The following is a 27,013-nucleotide window of genomic DNA, read 5'->3' as shown; positions in this document are numbered from 1 at the left end:
CTGCATTCATAGCATGTTTTGAGGGGGAGTTGCACTCCTTGGGCAAATCTTGATAAGTGCATGTGTCAACAAGGGGGAGAAAGTTACACACAAAAAGAGAGACATGCATTCATTTGAGAGAGATTGCATTTGCTCAGGGGGAGTTGCATTTGAGTTGCTTTTGCTAGATGTGTTGCCTTTGCCTCTTCTGGAGGGTCTAGTTGTTTTCTGGCTTTTCAAGTTTTACTAGCGGTGTTGAGCCTGTTTGCCTCTTCTTGAGGGCTAGCTGTGTTTTACTTGGTTGTGTCGAGCCGTTGCCCATGTCTTTGGGGACCAAGTTGTTGGCTTTGCTTTACTCATTGTGAGTGACCCGTTTCGAGCTTACTCATGAGTTGGTTTTCTCTGGCTTTGTGTTGGTGTTGACAATGCACTCATCAAGGGGGAGATTGCGAACACATGGTTTTTACATAACTATTGTGGAGCACCCTTATTGTGTGATGAGCGATTGTCAACATGCCAACATTTTGGTGGGTTGTTGGTTCGGTGGTTCTACTGATAACCTGGCACAGGGTTATGTGTTGAAACGTTGTCTCTTGGCTTCGTGATGTGCAGGTGTGGAGTCTGGATGCGGTGGCAGCGGTCGGGTGAAGGTCAAGTAGGGCGTGCCGTGCTGACGCACCGGTTGCGGCGAAGGGCGGACGTGAGGCTTGGACTGACGGACTAGATGACCGGGTGGCCAGCTGCGGTGACTGACACTTGGGACATCGATAAGCGCAAGTGTACACGGCGGGGGACGCGTACGAGATACGCTACTCGCGGCGGGTTTCGCGGGTTTGGGCCTCAAAACCCGGGCGGAGGTCCCGATGCGGACGGATGGCACGTGGCGGCATCGGTGAGATCGCTTCAGAGCGAGGCTACCGATGAGGAGACGCGGTGGCCGTCGGATCAGAAAAACTCGAGTTGGACCATAGTGCCCAAGGCTAGGTGGTTCGCTCTGAAAAATATCTACGGGCATTTGGGGAATATGTAATATGTCTGATAAATAAGGAGTTCCCTATCTCCTTTATCTTCTTTTTCCACCTCTCCCTTCTCTCTCAGTTTTTTTCGTAGCCTTTCTCCCTCTCCCCGTAGCTCCTCTCTCCCCTTTCTTTCTGGTTCTTTAGCAGAGAGACTATGAACTATTTTTAGGGGTGTTTTGTACTGATTTTTGAGTGGGAATGGAGGCCCAAATCCTCCAGTTGTCCTCCGGGAGTCATCACTTTTGCCTGTGATTTTTGTTTCTCTGAGTTCATCATTTTTCTCTATTTTCGTTCTTGGCTAAGATCTCAATTTCCCGGAGTTTGGGTTAATCTCAGACAATGTTTTTTGGGAAATAGATTCGTGCAAGGTTAAATTTCATTTGTGCTATGTTTGACAACGAATTCTTTTGTGTCCGAGGAGATCGAGTTGGTTTTCTGTTCGTTCTGTATTCTTTTGGTTCGCTGTTTTTCTGCTCGTAGAAGACGAGAACAGGAGCAGACTTAGCAGCAGCGCTATCCACGCCGGCGCCAGACACCGTGCGCGCTTCTCAGAGCAGCGCTCGCTGCTTATTCCTGGTTCCAGTTCAAGGTCGGATCGCCCCCTAACGTCCTCCTGTGGATGCAGCAAGCGCATCAGGCGCTGGTCCTCCGTGGCCGTCTACCAGACGTCAAGCAGTGACCTGGTGCTTAGTCGTTGGTTCGTCGGGGCTGCTGATCTCTGCCTGATCTGTATCAGGCTCGCAAGTCTGTTATTTCTGTGGCGTGAGTTTCGTTCATCCTTTTTTTTCTCTAGTGCGTGTTCATCGATTTACCTGCTGTGTGTCGTCTTGGCTCTGTGCAAATGAGAGTAGATAACGCCTCTTCCTGTGCCATGACCAATGTTGTCTTCGTGCTCTGTTTTTGATTGGTCCTGCACTCGCCCAGAAGCTTGCTTCTTGCATCCGTGATTTACAACTTTCAGTCCACTAGGAACAGCACGCACATCTCCAAGAGCAGGAGCAGCAGTTTTTGTTAATTGGACTTTCAGCAGTGCCTGCATATTTTCTGTGCAGATCAGCAGCGACGCTTCCCTGTGCTTGAGTGATGCTTTGCCTCTTTCAGAATCTTGCTTGCTAGATACAGTGGGTGATCTTCTGATGTTTCCGTGCTAACCAGTTTGCAGTTTTTTTTAGTGTCCTTCAGGCTAATTTTTCTTGGTATTTTTCATCTATTTTTTTTTGTCATGATTTCTTGTTTCTCTTGTAGCCTAGTCGATTGAGCTCTAAATTGGGTTACACTGGATGTCTTGATTAATTTAGTTTTGGGATTTCGCTTGTTCTCGGGAGTGACTTTGGGACAGTGGCCAAATATTTCGAAAGAAATTTGAGGCTCCTATTCACCCCCCCTCTAGTCGCCTTTTTCGGTCCTTCACTTTCTTCTTCGCCGGGGACTTCGTTGGGCCTATGAGGTGCCACCTGTTCTGCTGGTTCTTTGGTGGCAGGGAAGGGGGGGACTGCCTTTGAGGAGATGAAGCTAGAGACTGCCTTCAAGGAGATGCAGATGGAGACTATCTTCTAGGAGATGGACATGGAGACTGCCTTAGAGGTGATGAGATGGAGATACAACTGTGTCATGGAATGCATCTTTAGCCTACTAATCTCCCTTAGCGCTCCTTATTCAGGCTTTGTTAGGGTGCTGGTCCGATCGTGATATTTCCCTTCGCTGGTGTTGATGCAAAAGCTAGATCTGCAAACACAAAGGGCTAATACCCGATTTAAACGTTAAGGCGTGCCAGCCGATTTGACCTTACTATCGGCAAAGGTGATAACTCGAATACTTTGGTCCCGACAACAGCGATGCGCCCGGATGCCACGGCCAAGAGGTATTCACGCGGAACTTGAGAACACGCCGAGCTTAAGTCGACGAATTCCTAAGAACTCGTAATGAAAAGGAAAAAGTATGACGAAGTCGTCGAAATAGTAGATGATGGAATATGAGTAAAAACTGGTGTTTGATTGATTGATTGATGTATTTGATTACAAAGCCCTAGGGTCTACATTTATACCCTGCTCAAAGAGCTACAACCAGACACGACTAGAACTCGAATTCCAAATTAAACAGAATCCGTATGCAAAACGATCTAAATAACTAAGGAAAACGTAAAACTATCATCACGTGACAAACTAGAACACCCCCACAAGTCAATCGGCAACTTCCAGGCTCTCCCTCCGTATCATCGGCACACTCCCTTGTCATAGCCATCGGCACAAACACATCATCACCTATGGACTTGGTCACGTTCCTTCCATCGACAATCATCTTCATCGGCAACTCAACCTGTAGATCAAGCACTGCCGTCTTATCTTGCCAACCTACACTTTACCAATCATGGACACGTGCCCAAAAACGGTGTCAACAGCTGGGAATGACTTCTCTCAACAATAATTTGTAGGGGTCCTCAACTATGTTGTATAAAGTGGCTTCACTCATGCTCTTCACCTTTTCAAAGTATTTTTGTTGCATAGGAAGTTAGAAAACATCATATATTTAATGTTCATAATACATAGTTAACAACCTAAATCACACAACCTTAATTACTTAGAGCATTAATTATCTTATAAGGGTTAGTCATTTATCTTCTGCCCTCTCTCATAAACTCAGTGACGTAGAATCCACAGTGGACCGATCCGAGTGGTTGCTTGTGACACTATATAAATAAAAAGAGCATATTTGTGAGTTGCAACATGATGCGTATTCTATGTATATAGCTAGTGAAAATAACTTGGTAAACTTTCATACGTACCGGCCACTTATAAAAGAATCTCAAAGGCTGCCCCTGTATTTCTAACTCGCACCTTCCCCTTTAATCTTATAATACCTATAGGCCATATGATATTGAAAACATTCTGCAAGTTATTGTCAAACTCTTATAAAATTTTGTATGCATATTTTACTTGGCTTACCGTTCTAAGAGAGTAATGAATGGTGCATAAGTTGTTGGTTCATAGTCTGCGGAGTCTAGGACATGCACACGTTCGAAATTTTATAGATCTTCGTAGATACAGTCTCAATCCAATCTAAATAACACGGATATCATTTTCTCAATCATTAAATTCATTATTCGAGGCACTTATGGTTCAAACTTACATTTTTTGAAAAATACAATTAAATGAAATAAATTAAATGAATATAAAAAAGATTGAGAAACATGCCAAAAATTTTTCTACGATTTTGTTTAAATCAAAGTATTTTTAGAATAATTTTTAAAAATATTTTTTAAAAAAAAAAATTTCTTTGCCGAATGCTCTTGATCTGACACTCGGCAAAGAGCCCATCCATTCATGGCCTACCAGACTTGGCGGCTCACTACAATCTCACGGCCCAGCCCAACTCCTCATTCCCCAAACCCTAACCCCATCTTCTCAGGCTATATATAATCTGCCGCCAGCTTCCACGGCTCCGCCCTCCGAAACCATTCGCGCCGCCGCTGCTCCCCAGCACAACGCTCCCAACACGCCACACCTGCACTCGCTTCGTGTCAAGGAGCACCAGAACGTGGAGCAGGTCTTCCCGGGGCTCAACGATGAGGTGATGAAGATCACTCCTGTGTAGAAGCAGACCATCGCCATGCAGCACACCTGGTTCAAGGCGTTCGTGGTCATGGGCGAGGCGATGGACACGTCAGGCTCGGCGTCAAGTGCGCCAAGGAGGTCGCTACGGCCATCCACGGTGCCATCATCCTCGCCAAGCTCTCGGTCGTGCCTGTTACGAGTGGGTACTGGGGAAACAAGATCGGACAGCCCCACACCGTGCCCTGCAAGGTCACCGGCAAGTGCGGCTCCGTCACCGTGCGCATGCCGCTGGCGCCCAGGGGTCCGGGATCGTCGCCGCCTGTGTCCCCAAGAATGTCCTCCAGTTCGCTGGAATTGAGGACGTCTTCACCTCGTCCCATGGCTTCACCAAGACACTGTGGGTAGGCAAGGTATACCAGCTTAGATCTTTGCCTAATCCTGTATTGCATGCTCATTGATGGCTTTGTTGCTCTGTATACTGGGCGTTGGAAGTTAGGTGATTTGCGCATCTTGTAACTGTGAAGTTAACTAGTGTAGTTCACCTAGATTAGTCAAATTAATTGTATTTGTTACTATTTGGGCTCTGTGTTATTTATAACTTTCCTTCCTAGGGTTTGTTAAATAGAATAATAATAAGGTGATTCAGCACATTCCGTTGATTGTACATCTACTACGCCGTGCCTCACCTTCACATATATGAACATCAATTTACAACACTGAAAATCTTCTGTCCAGTGACAGCATGGAACAGGGCTGGCTCTGCCCACTGGTGCACTCTTGCAGGTGTTATTTTTTGCTTACCATAACACTACGTATGGCATATGGTGTTGAAACCAGTAAATGACTGATACAGAGTTGTGTTTCTTGTGCTTATGTTTCTTGTTCTGTGCAATCTGTCTTTTATATTGAATTGTGCACAAATTTCTTCCATGTCTGGCCAATGTAAAGCCTGCCCTATTATATTCATACACAAATTTTGTACTTTATCCAGCCATTCCATATTTTTCTGACTTTATTCATGTTTTGATGCTTGTGTTTTTGTAGGCGAATCTAATTTCTGTTCTAAGAAGCTACCTAACTGTTCCAATGAACTCTAGGTTGTTTACGATTATTTGATCACTTGATCCCAAATGTACTGTATAGCTAATCACTTGATCCCTATTTGAGTATAGCTCTAGTGAATATATGGATGTAGACTGTCTATTTCATTTTGTTAGTGTGGAAAACACACAACTTTAATGTCACACGCTCACATCTTTATGAATTGCATGCAACCTTTGATTGTCTGATGAAGACGTATGGTTTCCTTACTCCTGAGTTCTGGACTGAGACTAAGTATATGAAGACCCTGTTCCAGGAGTTCACCGACCTTTTGGCTAAGCCGACAAAGGGTCTTTTGATCAAGGCTCCTACTGAAACAGTGGAAGCCAAAATGTCTTAGTTAAATTGTTCAAGTGTCGAGGAAAGGAGTTTGCTGTAGTAGCTACCTATTTTAAATGTCTCGATTTTGAATTATTATGATGAGAAACAAATGTATATATGCACCTAAGATATTGGTGTCTTGTTTTTTGTTTTTGTGTATTGAACGCCTGAGATATTGAGCCCAGCCAACTTGTGATGAAATCTGTCCTCCGCTTGTGTTATGGTGGTCTTCAATATGATATGAATGCTATCACGCTTGCACTCAGGCAAAAGATTTTTTTTTAAAAAAAATTCCGCAGCTTTGCTAAGTGCCAAAGATCAGGCACATGGCAGAGTTTTTTTTTAAGAAAAATTCTTTGCTGAGTGCCTTGCAGGAGGCACTCGACAAAGACTTTTAAAAAAATTACAATCCTTTTAGATATAGAGCTGCACAATGAAATGAAATGAAATGAAATGATCAAAATCCTTTTTCTTCTGCTCGTATGACAATTACACAAACATTAGTTACATATTTTTTAATCACTTTTTTATTTCCATCAATTACGTTGCACATTTAAAGTGCAATTGAGTATCATCTAAATTACGTATTTATGAGCTAGTTTTGTTATCTATCAATATTAGATCCCGTGTGAGCAGCTTGAAAATTGACGAGCTCCGCCACTGTGTTTTACTACATGTCATGCATAAAAGAGTGACTGAAATTAAAGAAGGGTTTGGAAACTTTTGCCGAATGCAAGAGTTGTCTATCACAAAGCATTCTGTTTATGAGAAAAATAAAGTTTACTCTTTGGCAAAATATATCCATATGTGGAAACAAAAACAGTGTAAATTCTGCCATTTTTAACAGATGTCATTTTTTGTACAGAACTGAGATATGCAAAGAAACCTCACCACACAGATCCATATTGATTGACTCATTTGGTCTATTCAATCGATTTCCATGGAGATTGATGTAAAATTATGTTATGGACGGCAACAATTATAAATGGAGGAAGTGGAGCCGAGGCTGACGGGCGAGCGAAGCCGGACGCGACGAAGGAAGCGGACGAGCTCGCCAAGCTGCAACACGCACACGTGCATGGTCACCAGCAACTCCAGAGAGTTAGGCATTTAGTTTAGTAGATCCTATATATCCTTTAGGAGTCGTTTGTTTCTTTATGTTTAGGACAAGTTTGTTAGGATTCGCGTACAAGTTTGGAACACTTGTTGAATGAAAAGTTCAGCTGGAAATTGAGTTCAATCAATCCCCCAAACACACCATTTGGACCCGAGCCTGCTTTCGCTTCTGCTGCCACGTTACGTACCACATCCCCCATCATCGCCACCTCAACAGCTGCCGTGACCTCCACCTGGCCATCCGCCATTTTCTCTGTGGGCTGTTCCCGCTCCACTACGTAAATTAATCCTGCTGGTTTTTATAAAACCGTCAGGAATATTTAGAACGGTCAGGAATTCTCCTAAGTGCATTCGAAAGGCCAAAACATCTTATGGTTTAAAATAGTAGTGCGTGGTACTGGATATGATCCTTGCCATGTGAGTGAGTTATCTACTACATAATACGTACAATCATTGTGTGTGGGGCTAATATCTAGCTAGTTAAGTGCAGCTCTGTGTTCAGCCTCGACTAGCCAGCTGGAGAGCAGTATGCCAGCTAGTGGTTCTTATATAGAGAGAGAGTCTCGACTCTTGTCATATAGTCACATCACCCCTGGCTCCGGTTAGAGCTGAAGGGCTTATGGATGTACCCACCAACAGCTGAAACCTGAAGGGCGGCCACATTTAGCCTCTTGTTTAAAAAAATCTTCCTAATATTTCCAGCTGGTCGGAGGTGTTTATAGTACATAATAAGCGCTTTACTGAAACACGTCAGCTTGTCCTCAGAGACGCATCTTCTTGAGACACGTCTCTGATGAGATGTCATCAGGACATGTTCCAGTCAACTCATTATAGACATGAGTTAAGCAGACACGTCTCTACTAAAACATTACAGGCGCTTCTCAATCGGATGTCACTGCAGAATGAGGTGTCTCACAGTTTTGGCATAGTGTAGCTCCCTGTTCTATTATAGAACTAAGTGAGAATTCTACTGCTTGCTGATGATTGTACTTCAAAATTCTGTAGAGAGAAGATGACACGACATCCACATGTCCCTTTTAATTCTTTTTCTTCTAAAGAATTTTAAACATACACTACTAGACACTAGTGCTTTGCCGACTGCCCAAATACACTCAGCAAAGCCTTTGCCGAGTGGCACACTCGTCAAAACTGCACGGCAAATTTTTTGTAGGCAAAGCGGAAGTTGAAATGAAAAAACCCAAAAGGAATACGGAAAAAACCACTCGGTAAACCGTTGGACACACGGCAGAGAACAGGATTCTGGTAGTAATACCACGAATCCATGTTTTGGCCTTCTCATTGTAGTCCTTATCTATACCTACTACTAAATTGTGAAAATTTCAGTCTGCCCAAAAGATATTCTGTCCACCCTCTTCAGTCCACCTTTCTGTCCGCCTTGCCCCGGGGGCGGTGTGGTCTCCGTACGTGCACTTCGGAGACGTGCAACTATCGGGAACGCGTGGTTGGTGGTTCTCACGGGCCAGTTGCGAGCTGACCTTGTCTCGACTCTATCCATGTTGACACAGTATCCGATCCGCACATCCCGCACATGGCATAATTTTTACATCCAGCACTCTTCGATGACCAGCTCAATTCGTATCCAATTCGAACTCACGGTAACATTCCCGTTTCCAATCCAATCCAGGAAAAAAATACGCCAAAAAAAGTTCTAAAAAAAGCCAAACTTCCCGTTTTCAATCTAAAAAATACAACAAAAAAAGGAAAACAATTACGGCAAAAAAAATCAAACCCTCCCCGCGTAAAAAAGTACCATAAAAACAAATGGGAGAAAAAAAAGAAAACCAATTACGGCAAAAAAAAAGTTACCACAAAAAATCTTACAAATGGAAATCAGTTACGGCAAAAAAGAAAATCTTCCACGTCCGACGTCTTTTCCTAACTAACACGACCGACGAGTTCTATTAATAGACTGCCTTTTTACTACATAACAATAAAAAAATAAGTAAAGAAAAATACTAAGAAATAAGTCTTTCTCTAATATATAATTGTGAAAATTTCAGTCCACCATATCTTTATATATCCGCCAGTCTAAAGATTAATTAAATAATACTCCTTTAATTCGGATCTAGTTTTCTAATATTTTTAGCTTATTTTCTGTTTATGACACGAGGACTTCTGGTCCAATTGGATTAGGGAAAAAAAGTTATAGGCTAAATCTAACTTGAAGCCTAACACAAGTTTAAACCAATTAATTTTAGACTGAAACGAGCGAATAGTTGGGCTCGACCAAAATCCAAAACGACGAGAAATTTTGCCTTTTTATTACTCCCTCCATCCTAATTTATAAGTCATTCTAAGAATCTTGGCGAGTCAAAGCATCTTAAGTTTGACCAACATTATAAAAAAAATAGAAAGGTTTATGACATCAAATAGATATTACTATAAAAATATAACTAATAAAGAACCTAATGATATTTAGATGGTATCATAAATACTATTATGCTATCATATAAATTTGGTTAAATTAAAAATGCTTTGACTCTCTAAGAGAATGACTTATAATTTAGGATGGAGGGAGTATTAAAGAAAAAGAAGAAGGAACTACAGATTAGGACTTTGATTTTTCTTTTGCCTCGGATTGACATCTAACTAAATAAAGAAAGCGGAACAAAATAAAAAACGTAATTCTTATCCTTTTATGTTTGACTATTAAGAGTTCTATTTAGAATACTTAGGATGTGAGGAATCTATTTATATTAGGACTTCTACTCCATGTTGGTTTAGATGCAAGTTATTCTAACTCGTATGAGCATGGGTTATATATATAAGTCCAGATAAAAGAAACTCTTTATCGTTCGTTAGTTAGAGGAAGACAGACAAAAAAATGGATGGACGAAAAAAAGAGCCTAAAATTTTGCCTCTTTATTATTAGGTATAGGTATATATAGTTAGATAATAGAGGTATAGATATAGATTTGATAGTTTTTTTCGGTTGCAATGCACGGGCATTTTTGCTAGTAAATACTTAAATGTACATTCGATATATCTTCTTTTCAAATAGTTTATGCGCCAAAAAATTAGTTAGAAAAATGCATTAGTAAATTTATAACTTTGGCATAACACAAAGTAGATAATTCATCTAGACCTCAAATATATAATGAAGATCCTTGCCCCAAATGTTTGCATTCATAATGGTCACAAGTATAAAACAATACATTCCAAAAATCAGAGAAAAACTATGCCCCAGATTAGTAACAATCACAATTTCACCTATTACATCACGAGGAGAAAATTTGGATTTTGTCACGTACATGTTCACCCCTGCCTTGCACTTTTCCTTGAGGATACATGGTCATGAATTACATATAAATTAAGATATAATGCAAATGAATTGAACAAGAATGAGCTGTGTAAAGTTCGAATTTTGAATAGGAAAATGTTCTTCTAGATAATGGATTCATTAATTCTGCCTCTATATCGAGAATGAGGAAAATGTAGATGAAATTATTTACATCACCCAAAAATTTGGAACTGGGCAGCTGTTTAAAGCAAACCGTCCATGAAAAGAGATTTCCTAGAGCTATTGCAATTTGCAAACGCAGCATGTAAAAACTTTAATTTTCCAATTGATGGCTCATGTGGGCAGTTATAAATGCGACTGATGAGGCAGCCTATCTAAAAGAGAGGCTAGTTACCCTTCCGAGAGAGGAGGAACTAAAATGGTATGAGCGTGCCAAAGTAAAAACACTGCTGGAGGGTGATGCTAACACTCGCTTCTTCCATCTAGTGGCCAATGGGAAACACCGTAAACAACACATCTATAAACTGGAGAATGACCAAGGCACATTAGTTGGAGACACGTGTCTCAACAGCCACATTACAAATTATTATAAGAACCTGTTCGGACAACCTGAGCACTCTGAGATCACGCTTGTGGAGGATCATATCTCAGATATTCCGCAAGTGTCCCAGGAAGAAAACGATATTCTAATAAGGCCATTCACCGAATCTGAGGTAAGGGATGCAATTTTCCAAATGGAGCATAATAAAGCTCCGGGCCCGGACGGTTTCCCTGCAGAATTCTTTCAGGTGTTCTGGGGAATTATCAAAGAGGACCTTCTTCACCTCTTTGCAGAACTCCATAGGGAAGCTCTTAACCTCTACAGCTTGAACTTTGGAATCATTACTCTAATCCCCAAGATACATAATGCTACCAAAATCCAGCAATATAGACCAATCTGTGTTCTCAATGTGAGCTTCAAAATTTTCACCAAAGTGGGCACAAATAGGATGAATTTGGTGGCCAAAATAGTAGTTAGCCCAACGCAGACTGCTTTCATGCCAGGCAGAAACATCATGGAAGGAGTAATAATTTTACATGAAACTATCCATGAACTACATACTAAAAAAAGGAATGGGGTTATTATCAAAATTGACTTCGAAAAGGCTTATGATAAAGTAAAGTGGCCTTTCTTACAGCAAACCTTACGTATGAAAGGTTTGTCCCCCATGTGGTGTAGGTGGGTTCAGAGCATGGTCACTGGTGGAAGTGTCGGTATTAAAGTCAATGATGATATTGGCCATACTTCCAAACCAAACGCGGCCTCAGACAGGGAGATCCCATGTCCCCAATCTTGTTCAACATCGTCGCTAATATGCTAGCTCTTCTTATTAATAGAGCAAAAGCCGATGGTCAAATAAGAGGTATAGTCCCCCACCTTATAGATGATGGTCTTTCTATCCTACAATATGCTGATGAGACCATTATTTTTATGGACCATGACCCAGAACAAGCAAAAAAATTTGAAACTTTTCCTTTGTGCTTTTGAGCAACTTTCTGGCCTTAAGATCAATTTCCACAAGAGTGAAATCTTTTGTTTTGGGGCTGCGAAAGAGATGGAATCTTATTACACTAGTCTCTTTGGCTGTAACATTGGTGAATATCCCTTTCGGTATTTAGGGATCCCAATGCATCATAGACAGCTCCTGAACTCTGAGGAACGGTTTCAGAAAAAATTGTCTTCTTGGAAAGCGAAAAACCTGTCTTATGGGGGAAGATTAATTTTGCTTAACTCAGTCTTAAGCAGTCTACCCATGTTTATGATGTCCTTCTTCGAGATCCCTAAAGGAGTTCTCAAGAATCTTGATCAGTTTAGATCAAGATATTACTGGCAAGGGTCTAAAGACAAATATAAATATAGACTTACCAGATGGGACATTCTTTGTCGTCCAAAGGACCAAGGGGGGCTAGGGATCCTAGATTTACAACTCCAGAATAAATGCCTATTGGCAAAGTGGTTGGTAAACCTTATAAACTCCGACGGCACATGGCAGACCCTCTTATAAAACAAATACCTAACATCCAAAACCCTTACCCAATGATTCTCATTTTTGGAGAGGCCTTATGCGAATAAATGATGAGGTCCTCACTAAAGGCTCCTTTATTATTAAAGATGGGACCAAGACGAGATTCTGGGATGATTCATGGGTTGGAGATAAGCCTCTAAAAGTTACATACCCTTCTCTTTATAACATAGTGCGTGATCCCCATGCAACTGTATCTAAAGTGATGTCATCTAGCCCTCTAAGTATCTCCTTTAGAAGGGCTCTAGTGGGTAATAAATTTTACAATGGCTAAATTTAGTAGCCCAAGTTTTTCCAATGTCGGTCTGGTGCAAGGTTCCGACTATTTTAAATGGAACTTAACCACATCTGGGTTATATTCAGTCCGGTCTCTATATCTCCATTTTATGGATAGCACCAGCCTTTCTATCATAAGAAACTTTGGAAACTGAAAATTCCTCTAAAGATAAAATTTTTTCTCTGATTTCTCCAAAAGGGTGTTATATTAACCAAAGACAACCTCGCCAGGAGAAAGTGGAAAGGGAATCAGAAATGTATCTGCTGCAATATGAATGAGACAACACTTATTCATCGATTGCCCTTTAACCAAAACTATTTGGAGGATTATTTTCTTAGCTACTAATCTAACCCAACCAAGATCCATTAACCATATGTTTGACACTTGGCTTCAAAATCAAAATAAGACGATGAGAAGTTTGATCTGGGTTGGGGTTCCTGCCTTTTGCTGGGCTATCTGGCGCTGCCGGAATGATGTTATTTTTAACAAACTCAAAACTAACCGTTTTATGCAGGTTATTTTCAGGGGAGCATTCTGGCTACGTTTTTGGGCGCAGCTGCAGCGTGATGAGCAAGCTAAAGCCTTCCTCTCGGCAATAAGCAAAAAGCTGAAAATTATTGCCTTAGATATCTCAAATAAAGGCTGGAAACTTTTTTATAGTTTGCTCTAGTTTCCTGGTCCTTGTTCAAGGCCAGAGACTGCTCTTTCTTTTTTGCTTCGGTATTTTATAATAATTGGCTGTGTACATCTCCGGATGTAGAGGCCGGATATTTTTATTCATTATCTAAAAAAAATTTCCACTGCCTCTAAATATGTTCTGTGCAATAGTGTTTTTGTACGCCCAGATACCATCAAGAATCAATGAGAAATACAGTTCTACCACGACCAGCAACCACACCCCTGTTTTAAAGTGCAGCGCCCTTCTTGTCAAAAGACACAACCACTCCACATCTTTGCCTCCTATATCTTTCAATAGAAAGTTGATGAAATTACCCGTAGAATGTATAGTATTCGGTTTTTAGGGCTGGGTGGTCTCCGGAATGAAAGAGGCAGCACTGTCTCATGCTAGATCTCTCTCTGGCATGCTTGCACAGAGTCCTGTGGCAAGCTCCTTGGCACTTCTCCAGTGATGATGTCATCCCCTAAGGTCACCAAAGTTGAACTGACGGTTGCAGGGACCCCAGCTAGATATCTCCGATGCCTGTGGTCCGCAAGCAGTCGAGAAGACGGGGCATCCTAGCTTGTGATAGGCATAGGGGTTGTTGTGGTGCGTGTGATATACAGTGGATGTGGTCTCTGTTCTCAATACATGCTGGCAGTACCATTTTTTTACAGTTGAATGCAGGTTTTATTCATAAAAAAAGGTTTGAACATAGTATTCTTGATAAGGGTCTCATTTTGACTTTCCATAAATAGTACCATTTAGAAACAGAAGTTTACAAGCTTCAAAACTCATGAATAATCACAATTGTTTACTTCAATGACAAGTTCACAACTCGTAATAGTGCCGTCAGTCAGGTTGTCTGAAGTATCACTGTGCACTAGTGGTGATTTAGAGCTAATAGGTGATATAGAAAATCTGGATTGGATGCAGATGCCTAGATGCCTAAATCGTTTCCTTTCCTCGTACCAATAATTCTTCTCATGCTGAAGACCAACTATGATGTGGTAGTTTTATATCAGTGTAGCATACGACGTCTCTGGGAGGCAAGAGGGCAACCAAATTTGATAAAAAATTATGTTTATTTTTTTGTTATGAGTTGACCGTAAGAGCTAGCTACTCCCTCTATCCTATAATATTGTGCATTCTAAGAATTTTAAGACACACTAAGAGAGAATATAAAAGACGCTTGTATCCTTATTTTATTTCCTGATTAATAAAAATTATTTAATGCAAATCTGGGTTTTGTCCTCTAGAATGTCTTATATTATTTGACTACAAATTTTAAATGTTAGAATGTACTATGTTACATACAAGATGGAGGGAGTCTTTGTGGATGTGCCCGCGTCAGAAATAGAACTTGTATTGATCTCTCTATTTAAACTTCACCGTGAGAGATTCTCTCTATTCAAATGCTCACTTGTTGTTTCTCTAGTTGATGGCAATGTCATCAAGTTTTATTTACTAGTACTGAGAAATTCTAGCCTCTAGTTGGATGGGCCTCTATAGAACATGCTACCGTATGCAGCAGCAACTGTACGTACATTGAGAGGAAAGTCTGATGTCACTTATTGAAAAGTGAATTGTTTTTAGCTTCCATTTTAACCAATGGAATTTATCAAATTGAAGAGAACAACGAATAGCCGACACATGCAGATCCTTCTTGGTTGTCAGGCATCTTTAGAAGAATTATACAAGCTGATATAACCGTATACTGTGAGCATAGAGAAGGGGCCAAGCTCCACACTTACACTTTCGTATGCGTCTGGAGCAGGCGATCTTGGACAGAGTCCTTGCAATTGTTGTGCTTGTTAGTGGCCACGCAGATTCAGCGAAGTGGACCAAAGAGCACTACGGATGCATTTTCTTGATCCACTTTGCTGATATGTTTCTTTAGAGCCAACACATCAGAGACGTATTTCGACAAGACACGTCGTTGATTATATATTAAAGACATGTTTTGTTTCCACGTCACTAATTTGGTTGTCTTGTTTATGCAATTTTGAAATAGTTTAAAGCAGTAAACTATTACTCAAGTTAATAATACATAAAACCTCTCATGAGAAACATATAAGTAACTGAATCAATTCGCGGTACTTTGTACAACAATATTACACGTTTGTTCAATGTGGAAAGAAAAGTGATTGGATCACAGATTTAACTGAAGGGAGAAGCATGCCAATTTGTTTCCATCCATTTGAATATAGAAAGATGAAACAAATTAGTATTCACTAGTAGAAAAGAGTACAAAGCCGACGCCCCCTTTTTATACCACAGACGATTTTAGTCATCACGCGCCTGTGGTATTTCTACAAGCGGTTTTCCTAAGGAACCGCCATTAAAAATCGTTGCTTAAGAAAACCGCCTGTACAAATCATGTATTTCTACGGGCTGTTTTTCTAAGGAACCGCCACTAAAAATCATAATTTTACAAGCGGTTGCTTAAGAAAACCGCCTATAAAAATAATTTGAAATTGAAATTTTGTAGTTGATAATTTTTTTCATTTGAGATCATCTTGTCGTCGAAAACAACGTATGAATTTCTCAAATTTGAAATTCAATTTTTGTAAATGACCTCGGATGGAGAAACTACCAATATAACAGTTGTAGATCTAAGTTATGAAACTTTTTAGTTGACAACTTTTGCATTTGAATCTGTTTCTGGCCTCAAATAATCAATGTATGCTCAGTTTAGGATAATATGTCGGAAAATAAACTCTAACATAGACACATCTGAGTGATAGGTGGAGTGGTAGAGGAGGTTACGCGCGAGGGCGCGTCGCAGGTTCGAATCCCACTAGCTGCATAGCGCGGGATTTTACGCGAATAAATGCGTGACTTGCTGGTAGTGACAGCAGTATTTCTGGTGCGTGAATAATCAAGGATGCATCATGGAAACCATATGCTACGATAGGTGTGATTCCTCGTGCCTCCTATTTCTATTTGTGCCTTATGTTGGGTTTTGTGTTCCTTCACGATTGAAGCAGTACACCCACACATACTTCCTCTTGTGCTGTTCCTTTTCCTTTTTATTATGCCATGCATGTTTTCTGAATAAAATAATGACACCTGCATTTTATATGTACCATGCTTATTTTTATTATTACAGCAACCTTCTGTGTGCACAAGACGAGGAAGTAAATCCTACTTTTGTGTTACTACGGGTATAAGGTCTGTCTTGGGCTCGATATTTCGTAAAGTGGGTGCCAATACAAACCTGTCACTGTGCCCTGCTAGGTGCTTGTATAACCCTGGTGCTCGAGTAAATTGTGAATAAAGCCTCCTGAAGCTAGATATTATTCCAAGCTGAATGCGATTGTATACTGGTCAATGTTGTGCAGTGGACAGACTTGACGCACAAGAGCAATTTCCAGATACCTGGCATTCCAACCACTGTGCTTCTTCCATGCCACGTGGACCCTCGAACAGGCGGGCGATTAGCCAGTGGGTTTTCTTTAGAATTAAATCTTTTTTATTCCTATTTTTAAAATACGATTTCATATTTTCTATAAAAAATTCCACATGCAGTTTCCTAAGAGAGCTGCCTGTGGAAATATTTTCTACAGGCGGCTCATAAGGAACCGCCTGTGGAATTGGTCCATTTCTACTGACCTCCAGCGCAGGCGGTGCTTGAAAACGTCAGTAGAAATAGGTTACCAACCGCCTATATAGTATGCCCCTGTAGTAGTGTTTTGTGATTCATAATTACAAAAAATGTCCTTACCTATGACACTTATTGTTGACATGATTATTTGTTTTCAGCAAGGTTTACTACTTCATTATTTTTCTAATTTCACTTGAACCAATTTATATATAGATGATATATTATTTTACTAGCCAAGCACCATTTATTTGATACCTGATGTTACCTTATGAAAATTTTCCTTCAATGAGTTCGTCATAGATCCAAATTTCCGTGGCTCAACAAATATATCTAGGACAGTACAGTGAAGAAATACTTATGGTAGTACATGGAGTTAATTGTTGGCCTAAGGCGACCTATACCATTGCAATGTTTTCAGGTGGTAGTCTGTAAAGTGAGTTCTCCTGGTAATCATTAGTCAATACGTGTCCATACTTAATGTCTCTGTCTGTAGTGGCTAACTGTGGGGTTCTACTGTGCTTCTAGACCCTCATTGGTAGTCCGTGGGGTGGAAGCCAATGGTGACCCAATTGGATCAAATTAAAAAGGAAATGAGTGAAGGTGACACTGGTGGACACAATTAACATAAGAGTAAATGGCCATTTATCCATTATCTGTACAATATTAGCCACAGCGTATGGTATTTAATAGTTCATACCATGGGCCGCGGTGAAACAATATTTACACCATAGTATACAAAAACTTGGGTGTGGCATCTCCGTCATCTGATGCCTAGTCTCAAACTATCGACTTGACACCATTAGGGTTCCTCTTCTAGAGGGCCGCTTCTTCACGGGCCCCTATGGTGTTGTTAGGGCCAGCTTCGAGGCTACTCCATCGTTGACTGAGTATGTAGTCATCCTTAGGCCTTGTAAGACGAATATTGTGGTACCATTTCCAGGGTGGTCGAGGGTGACACGTAAGCAATCCCTGTGAGGGTGTCCAAGGGATCGACCTTGCCGGCTTGTTTACCACCGCAGAAGTGGCAGTGGGGTCATATTGATGGGCTTCGACAGGGCGACGAGGGTTTCTTTGCGAGATGGTGCAACCTCATAGCAAGGGTTCCTTGGAGACAGGTGCTATCGAGGTCCCTATCTCAGCCAGAGGAGAGCCAATGTGGTGTTACGAGGCAGTTCACCCAACTGTGACGCACGGCAAATCTGTGTGGGCCAACTATAGACAGTTAGTGCCATCAAGAGCAATATGGGAGATAACCAAATTAAACGAAGGATAAGTGGTACTAATTAGCAGTGTTTCTTAGCAAACTGTACCTGACTATCTGGACGGTAGCATGGCGGCTAGTTAGCACCATGCACATTGCAACTGGCATACCCAATGAGAGTAACAAGCAAGCATATGGTGATAGAGTGCTGGGCCATGAATACTCCAGGATGGATCATGCCCTTCGCATGCTAGCATATGCATAATTCCTGATGCTTCCTATTTCTAACCATCGCCTATTATATCTGTTGATGTCTTGACGTGTTGCTTCCCAACGCCATTGGCACACACCTCTTCGGTTGTTCTTTTTACTTTTTATCTGATGCTACCCTTTTATAGCCATGTTTTCAATAAACTAATGGTAGCCACAATTTATATGTTGCACGCTCTCGGATCGCGCTACATCATTGAGGTGGACAGTCTTGCCAGCTTCCATTTCTTGAAATTAGTTAACATTGGCAACTCTATCACAACAACCCTCCATGTCCACATATTTGGTACTTGTTTGCATTCCTTTGCTCATTTCAATATAACCTCGCTCTGTAAGTATTGATGAATGAAACCTAAGACTCAAAGCATGTACAGCCTGATCCTGGTTAAAACATGACCAGTGGACACATTTACTTCCAACTGTATGTAAACATCTACCATGAATGTAGGGATTTCACCTTCATTAAATTGCATCTTAATACTAATGATGTTGAGTGAAAAAACATTATTACAATCTATATCTCTGTTGTATACTATCATTCTTGAGAAATAGGGTGAATGGTTAGAAAATTCATATTGACATTGCACTTATGTTTGTTGTAGAATCAAATGTGAACAGATGAATTGCATATTTTGAACACCCTAGCAGTATACCAATTTGTTTCCTTCAATCTGAATATAAACCAAAACAAATAATACAGATTCATAGTTACTAAAATAGTGTACTCATCCCGTTGATGCATAGTGACATAACTATTTGCTTTCAGTATGGTTAACAATTTCATTATTATTTCAAATTTCTCTTGAAACAATTTATAGTTTGCTGGTATATTATTTTACTGACATGGCACCACATTAATTTATCACTCATGATATGAAATTTTTGCTGCAGAGTTCATAATAGTTCCAAATTTTGAAGGCTTTAAGAAATATTTCCTGCAGAGTTCATAATAGTTTCAAATTTTGCTGATAACAAGAATCAAGGGAGATCTTAGACAAGAATAATTAGCTTCAGTACTCGACATATCCAAATATATTGTTTCATTTGGTTTCAGTGAAGGCGACACCATAGAGCCTATGATGGACTTGTTTCGCACTGGTGTTGTTTGATAGCAAACTGTAGCCGTCTCCAAGGATGCAAAGCATGCAGAGGCATGTAGAGTAAGTCAACCTATCTGGACGGCAGCACCGTGGCATGTTAGAACAGAGTGCTTATCTACTGGCGTCCTATTAACAGTATTAGCCAAGCACAGGCTGGTGGTGGTGACAGCTGTCTTTCTGGTGCGTGAATAATCAAGGATGCATAATAGAAACCATATGCTACAATAGGTGTGATTCCTCATGCCTCCCATTTCTAACTCTGCCTTATGTTGGGTGCTGTGTGTCTTCATGATCGAAGCAGCAAATCCGCACATACTTCCGCTTGTGCTGTTCCATTTCCTTTTTAAATCCAATAAGGACACCTGCAATTTATATATACCATACTTTATTTCAATTATTATAGCAAACGTATGTGTGCACGAGGACGATGAACTAAAGCCTGTTTCTTTGTTACTGCCTTTGGGTGTCAGGTCTGTCTTCGGCTGGCAACTATTTGAAAGAAACACGCAGCAAACTTTGGTTTTCACTACTAAAGCTCAAATACAAAGAGATGATCCAGTTCTATTCTAGGCAACCTATCTTATTGGGCATGTCATTAGTCTGTCAGGTCCTCCGATTGACCCATTCATAACAAAAAAAATATATATATTTTTAATTCATTACCCTTTGTCATATGTTTCTCGAAAAATAATTATCACAGGAGTATAGCACATGACATTTGCTTGCAACGGGTGCACAAGAAATGCTTTGGCCTACATGACGCTTCACCAGAGGCTGTGGAGCATGAATTAGCTGTGTGGGAAGGCCTGCCGCCATTCAGTTTTTCAATTGGTCAGTGGCTGCTCTGTCAGTGATGTTTCTAGAGGACCACAACATCCCAAAATTTCTCTAGATGTTCTTATTGGTGCAATTTTGCCTTTGATTCCCATGACCTCCCAGTCCTACATGAATTGTATAATTTCAGCGTGGTATATAAATTAATTAACCAGCTCTCCCTTTCCTCTCTCTCTCTCTCTATCTCTCCCACAATTTTATTCATGTCTGGCTGATCTTTGCACACCTTTCAAAAAAAAATGAACCTGCTGTCACAATGCTAGTCCATTTTATATCTGGAAACTGATGATTGTCACCATGATCGTTTTATTAACCTGGCTTTTGTTTTTGCCTGAAGGAGCGTCTGTTTTGGTTCTTGTTTCGCTGGAGGCAAATGACTCACAAGGCTGACAACCAAGTCAGCACAGAGCACGCATGCTGCAAGCCTGCCACTAGCAGACAAAAAAAAATCAGCAAGTGTCGTGCATGGATTATATCAGCCTGCCACAATGCATCAATGCGTTCATAATGTAAGGATATGTGCTGTTTCCTTCTAATGACTGAAAGTAGCACAACCACTCAACCTTCTTTTATATAGTTCCATGTTCTTTCTAAGGAACAGTTTTGTAGCAATGTCTATTAGATTGTGACTACTTTCGTATAGACCACATCAATATCTGAGATTGTAGAAAACTTCAAATTTCAAATTCCTGAACTTAAAACAATGAACTTGAAATTATGGTAGGGAGAAATCAAAGCTAATTATAATAGGACTGAGAGGTTTCAGGACTTCACATAGGCCAATCTGGATTTGTAGGCCATCTTAATGGGCTGCTCACAATCAAGTTCGTCAATGTTAATGCAATTGATCAACATGTGAGATCAATACACAATCGGCCTTTAGTCCCGGCCGGGAAGGGGCTTTAACCCCAGATCCTGAGCAGGGACTACGGTTCCGGGAGTATAGGGCCCCCCGGATCTCACATTTCTCGATGCCAGCCATTAAGATGAGACAACGAAGGTCGTGGCAGGCGACATCAGTGGCAGCTGTGACACGTAGAAAGACACATGTCCCTCTAGATGCTAATGTGGGTGTGGGAACTTGGTTATATACTCCTCTTATACTTCATATGCTAATGTGGTGGAACAACCGTTCAAGGACAGAAGCAACAATATAGTCATGCTAAGTGCAGATTATTCATTTGGCCAGCCATCCCTAGCCATATATTTTATATTGGACTGCATGTCTTTAATCTTTTTAATTATTTGTTATTGATGTGTTCAACCGCTATTGATGGTTTTGACTGACTTAACATCAGCACATGTTTTCAAATTATAATTCAGGTTTGACACCAATTTTTAATAAGCAAGGTAATATCTATACAACTAATACAATACCTCGCTGGAAAATCATACTTCTACATTGACAATTTGACATATATTGATTTCCCAAACAAACATTAAATTGTTCAATCCTCTCAAAATAAGAAACTATAATTAACTGATCAGTATCACTAGTACAAAAAAGCTCTATGCTAGCGGTGGAGCATAATTTGAACAGGCGGATTCAATTAAAGAACGCCTGGGAAAGAAATCAGTTTGCCCGACTCAAAAATTGCCTTTGAAAATCAATTTTCACTGGTGATTTTCTTAAGAAAGCCGTCAGTAGAAGTGGTGCATTTCCACTTGTGGTTTCTTAAGAAAACCGCTAGTGAAAATTGATTTTCTATAGAAATCATATATTTTTACAGGCGGTTTCCCTAAGAAACCACAACTAAAAACTATATTTCTACATGCGTTTTTTTAAGAAAACCGCCTATAGAACTAATTTGAAATTAAAATTTTTGAGCTTTTGAAATGACTTTGTTTGAAAAAACTGCCAAATGAAAGTTGTAGATCTTGAAAATTTGTGAAAATTTATAGTTGATAATTTTTTTATTTAAAATCATCTTGTCGTCAAAAACTACATTTGAATTTCTCAAATTTGAAATTCAAATTTTATAAATGACTTCAGATGTTGAAACTACCAATAATAAAGTTGTAGATCTTGAAAAGTTATGAAACTTTGTATTTGACAACTTCTCCATTTGAATTTGTTTAGGGCCTCAAACAATCAATGTATGCTCGGTTTCGAATTATATCGGGAACTAAACTCTAATATAGGCACATCTGAGTGATGGGTGGAGTGGTAGAGGAGGCTACATGTGAGGGCAAACCCAACAAACTGCAAAGTGTGTGATTTTTTCGAAAAAATGCGTGACATGCGAGGATTATTTTTTTTCCTATATTTTAAAAAGCCAATTTCATATTTTCTAAAAAAGTGTTTCCACTGGCGGTTGGCTAAGAGAACCGCCTGTCGAAATCTATTTTCTACTAGCGGTTGTCTTAGCAAACCGCCTGTAAAAATAGCCAGTTGAAAGGTTTATTTCTACTAGCCCCTAGCGTTGGCGGTTACGAAAAACACCTGTAGAAATGTGTTTACAACTGCCACTATTGAGGTCGTGTATTAGTGTATGGAGAAGTTGCAAGACTGATAGACTCTGCTATTGTGTGCCGACTTCATATATAGTTGTCTTAACATTGATTTCATGTTGTTCATCACCGAAGTTTACTGCTGGCCCAGCAATGACAGTCGTCTGAGCTTTCTTATCTTCATGCCATGCTACGATGATCTGAGCAAATCCATGCCATCGACATCAAGAGCATGAATGCATTCGAGCACCATGCAATATCTCTTTTCTCGGTGCCACCCATTCACACGAGACAATGAAACATGGAGGCAGGTTACGAAGCCATCAGTGGCAGCCATGAGATGATGAAAGATACACTAGGGGACTTGTGCGGTTGCAGGTTTTTCGAATGCCTAGAGTCAGAAACAGAAGTGTGTATTTGAAGATGTGGACACTCTGTTTTATTCAACTAAGGCTCCAGATGGTACTGTGGTGGAACATCCAGTGAAGGACAGGAGCTGTTGTATAATTATGCTGGGTCCAAATTATTCATTTGGCCGCCCGCAGCCGGCCCCAAATTTTGTATTGGACTGTTTCACTACAAACCAAAATGAACCTTAGTTTTGGTCATGCCACTCCTATGCTCTATTGGTAGCCATTGGAGATTTTGTTTCATTTTTTTAAAAAAAATTAATGGCTAATTGCGAATCTAGACGCTGTTATAGAAGAATTGGATATAGTATCGTGTTGTACATCCAATAGCCGACAGAGCACCTATTGACCACACAACGGCGGCCAACAGGCCTACCTGGCACCAACTTGGCAGCCGTCGGTTGCCCGGAGGGCCCACTAGTACAGGACCGGTCTTTTGTCCCGGTCGAAAACCACCTTTAGTCTCGGGTGGCAAGCCGGGACTAAGGGGTCGGGACTAACCGGGGCTAAAGGTAGGTCTTTAGTCCCGGTCAGAACTAAATCTTATTTGGCACATCGACGAAAGGTCTGTTCTCTAGTAGTGGCCTGTAGCCACAAAAGAATCCGACAGTAATCTGGCTGCCGATAGGTCCAGTTGGCTGCTCGATAGCAAATGGGACCATCGGCTCCTACGTTCCCGATAGGCATGTCTGCTGCAAAACTGCCGAGAGGGCTACTTCATGCAGAAGCTCAGTATTAAATGCAGCAATGAACAACATCTTTAATTGGTTTTAGAATATCAACATAAAGAAATCTATTAAACACCAAGGTTCCATAGACTGTATCGGAAACTGGAGTAGCATATTCTAGGGTGGAGGATATGTAGCAAAAGGATCACTCAATGTATAGCACCTGATACTGTAGCTAACCCTGGAACTTAATATAAAACTATTTTTTTACTGAGATGCATATATAAAAGTCATTCGTATTGGTGCTCGGACACCATGCCTCTACAAAAATGCCTCTGCGAATACTGATTTGCATACACCAACCAACCATTGTGCAAGTCCAATTTGCATACAAGAATCAATCCTTTCCTTTTTCCACCAGCTTTGGTTTTTCTTGAGCTGCCGCCAGCTATTGATGAATCTCCCGCAAGCCGTAAATCTAGATATAGATCTAGGTCTATAGAAAAACCACCTAAATCAGGTAAAAGAGAGAATATGGGAGTTGAAGAGTAAGAAATCTACCTCTTGCGCTTCTCATACGTCCACATCTAGTGTAGCCATGCAGGTACACATGGCACAATTGCTATATCTGATCAACCATGTGCATCATTAGGTGTGGCAAGATATCAAAGTAAGCACATATCAAGCTAGAAAAGAGTCTCCGCGATGAACTGTTTCAGGGCAGGTAGCTTAGCTTCATCAATTATCTTCTAGGTGATGCGATTAGGAAGTACGACATACGTGTGATCACCATCTTCATGTACTCTGGACCGATGGCCCTGATACAATAGGAACAAACACCATGAGCATGACATGACAGTCATGTGAGTTCCAGTTGGTCTGTGAGGTCTTTCATCTAGAACATGCTCTTGATGTTTGAAGAGAAACCTATCGACAACTTGACATCCCTAAGCCACTGACACATAGCCCTCCTCTCATCTATAGTTAGGTGGTAGCCCATACCTGGAAGATCGACTTTCCAATTCTGCATGCATGGTTGTGGGTGAAGGTCATCCCTGATGCCTAGGTTGATAAGATCCATTTGTAACTTCAGACCAACTTTCATCCTTTTCTTGATGTCTAGCAGGATGTTGATCATGCTTTCGAAGACATTTTTCTCTAGATGCATGCAATCTATGGCATGGGGGTGTGTCAAGTATTTTTCAGTTTGACAAGTACTTGAAGAAAACTGACTTCTTCTTTTGAGGAATGATGACAGATGGTTCCTCCTACTTATTTCGCTTTCGCTTCCTTGTTGTCCCCTCTGTCTCTTTCTTCTTTTTTCTGAACTTGACCTCATTCATATGCTAGACCATAGCGAAAACATTTTCCCCATAACTAATACATTTTGGTTCATCAAGTTGTGGCTCTAGCTGGTTGTCAAAGTATTCAATCATCGTATCCTTTTTGGTACCTATGCTTCTTTACAAGGAATCGTCTGTGCCCTATGTAGACCATCTTGTTGGATTCCTTGAGACAAGTGTATCAGGTACCATCCATGCAAACGACGCAGCTGCCCCGACAATGAAAATAGACTAGGGTAATCGGTGATGGACATAAAGATTATGGCTTTAGAGTAAACTTCTTCTATAGGGATACATCCATCATCTCAACCCCTTCTTCCCATGATTTCTTCGTCTCTGCCAAGAGTGGCTCCACATCTATGTCACTGCCGAGCTACATAGATCCACAAAAAAATATGGTCAGTAGAAGGTACCTGCGCTTCTGAAATATCGATGGAGGCAGGTTGTAGATGGTGAGGATGACCGACCAAGTGCTGTGCGAGCTACTAAGGTCACCAAATGGGTTCATTCTATCGGTACTCAGTGTGAACGTAATGTTTCATTCCTCTTTGCCAAACTCTAGGAACGTGGTGTTGAAGTCCTTCCACTGCTTGCCATCGGAAGGGTGCACAACTTGCCATCGTCTATCGAGCGATCACTAGACGCATGCTAGGACATCAGATTAGCATCTTTGGGGTTCCTGAATGGAGCTCGTAGATGATCAATGATAGGCAGGTACCACAACGACAGTGTAGGGATTTTCTTTGCATGTAACCCATTTCATCCTCGTCCTATTGTTGAGCTAGGATGTGCACCTTCTTTGGCATGTTCTTCTTTTTCTTCGACCCACCAATGGTTCCTTCATCTTTCCCATCCATGCGACAACTGGTGTTCCTCTTATATCGACTCGCGCTTGCAGTGTGGACAGCTCTCCAACTTCTCATACTGAAAACCTCGATATACAGTGGTTAGGGCATGTGCCAACCTTTCACAGTTTCATCAACATTGCTCATATCAGCTTCTTTGCCCGATTGGTATTGGCGGGAACTTTGTTATCATCTTGGTATGTGTCAGCTAGGGCACTCATGAGGCCATTAAAGCTGGTGTTGAACCAGCCATGCCGAGCCTTCAACATCAGCATCTATAGGTCAAAACGCGGCACCATCCAATGCTTCGAACTACCCTTATAGAGAGGGTCACTTGCAGCCTGCTTTATCTCTATGAAATTCTTTGGCCACCTCGAGTTACCAAACAGAATGTCATCTTTATAAAGGCGGTTAGCTATTTCCTCCATAATCTCTCCACCCTTAGGGTCCTTCATAGCAGCATCCTCATCACCATCCCCACCACCATCATCATTAGCAGACATATCTTGGAGTAAGTCCTCCATCGTGATATAATCATGAATGTTGTCATCGCTGGTTGCTCGTGCAGTGGATGAGGAGGCAAATTGTCATCCTACATGCTCTATGGTCGATGATGTCAAGTTGCCTTCGGATGCATCACCTATAGTCGCATCTACTTCTTTTTCTCCATGATAATTCCAAACCGTGTAATCCTTAACAAAACCAAACCCGATCAAGTGAAATTGCACCTCATTGTCTGTGTGGCCTTTCATGTTCTTACAATGAGAACATACATATATGGTTCTCATCCGATCTAGACTCTGACGATGAGATTTTGCGGTTGCATTAAACTTCCTAACATGAACCAGGTAATGCGGTTAAATTCGCTTCATCCGATATATCCATTCTGACCTATCCACACCTGCAAACCTTATTGCCCAACAACAAAGAAGTATTA

At 40.9% G+C, this 27,013-nt stretch overlaps 1 long non-coding RNA gene and 1 pseudogene across 1 annotated transcript; one reads left to right on the top strand and one right to left on the bottom strand.

The window, feature by feature from the left end:
• LOC110429820 lies at window positions 2–370 on the bottom strand. Its single transcript, XR_002446985.1, has 2 exons — window positions 277–370; window positions 2–176 (listed from the first exon to the last, which is right to left on the bottom strand). It is a non-coding gene; the product is annotated as an uncharacterized LOC110429820 (long non-coding RNA).
• Window positions 853–5,793, top strand: LOC8068800 (annotated as a pseudogene).

This window comes from Sorghum bicolor, chromosome 8 (genome assembly GCF_000003195.3).
Source record: "Sorghum bicolor cultivar BTx623 chromosome 8, Sorghum_bicolor_NCBIv3, whole genome shotgun sequence".
NCBI lineage: Eukaryota > Viridiplantae > Streptophyta > Magnoliopsida > Poales > Poaceae > Sorghum > Sorghum bicolor.
This window is presented reverse-complemented; position numbering and strand designations above follow the sequence as displayed.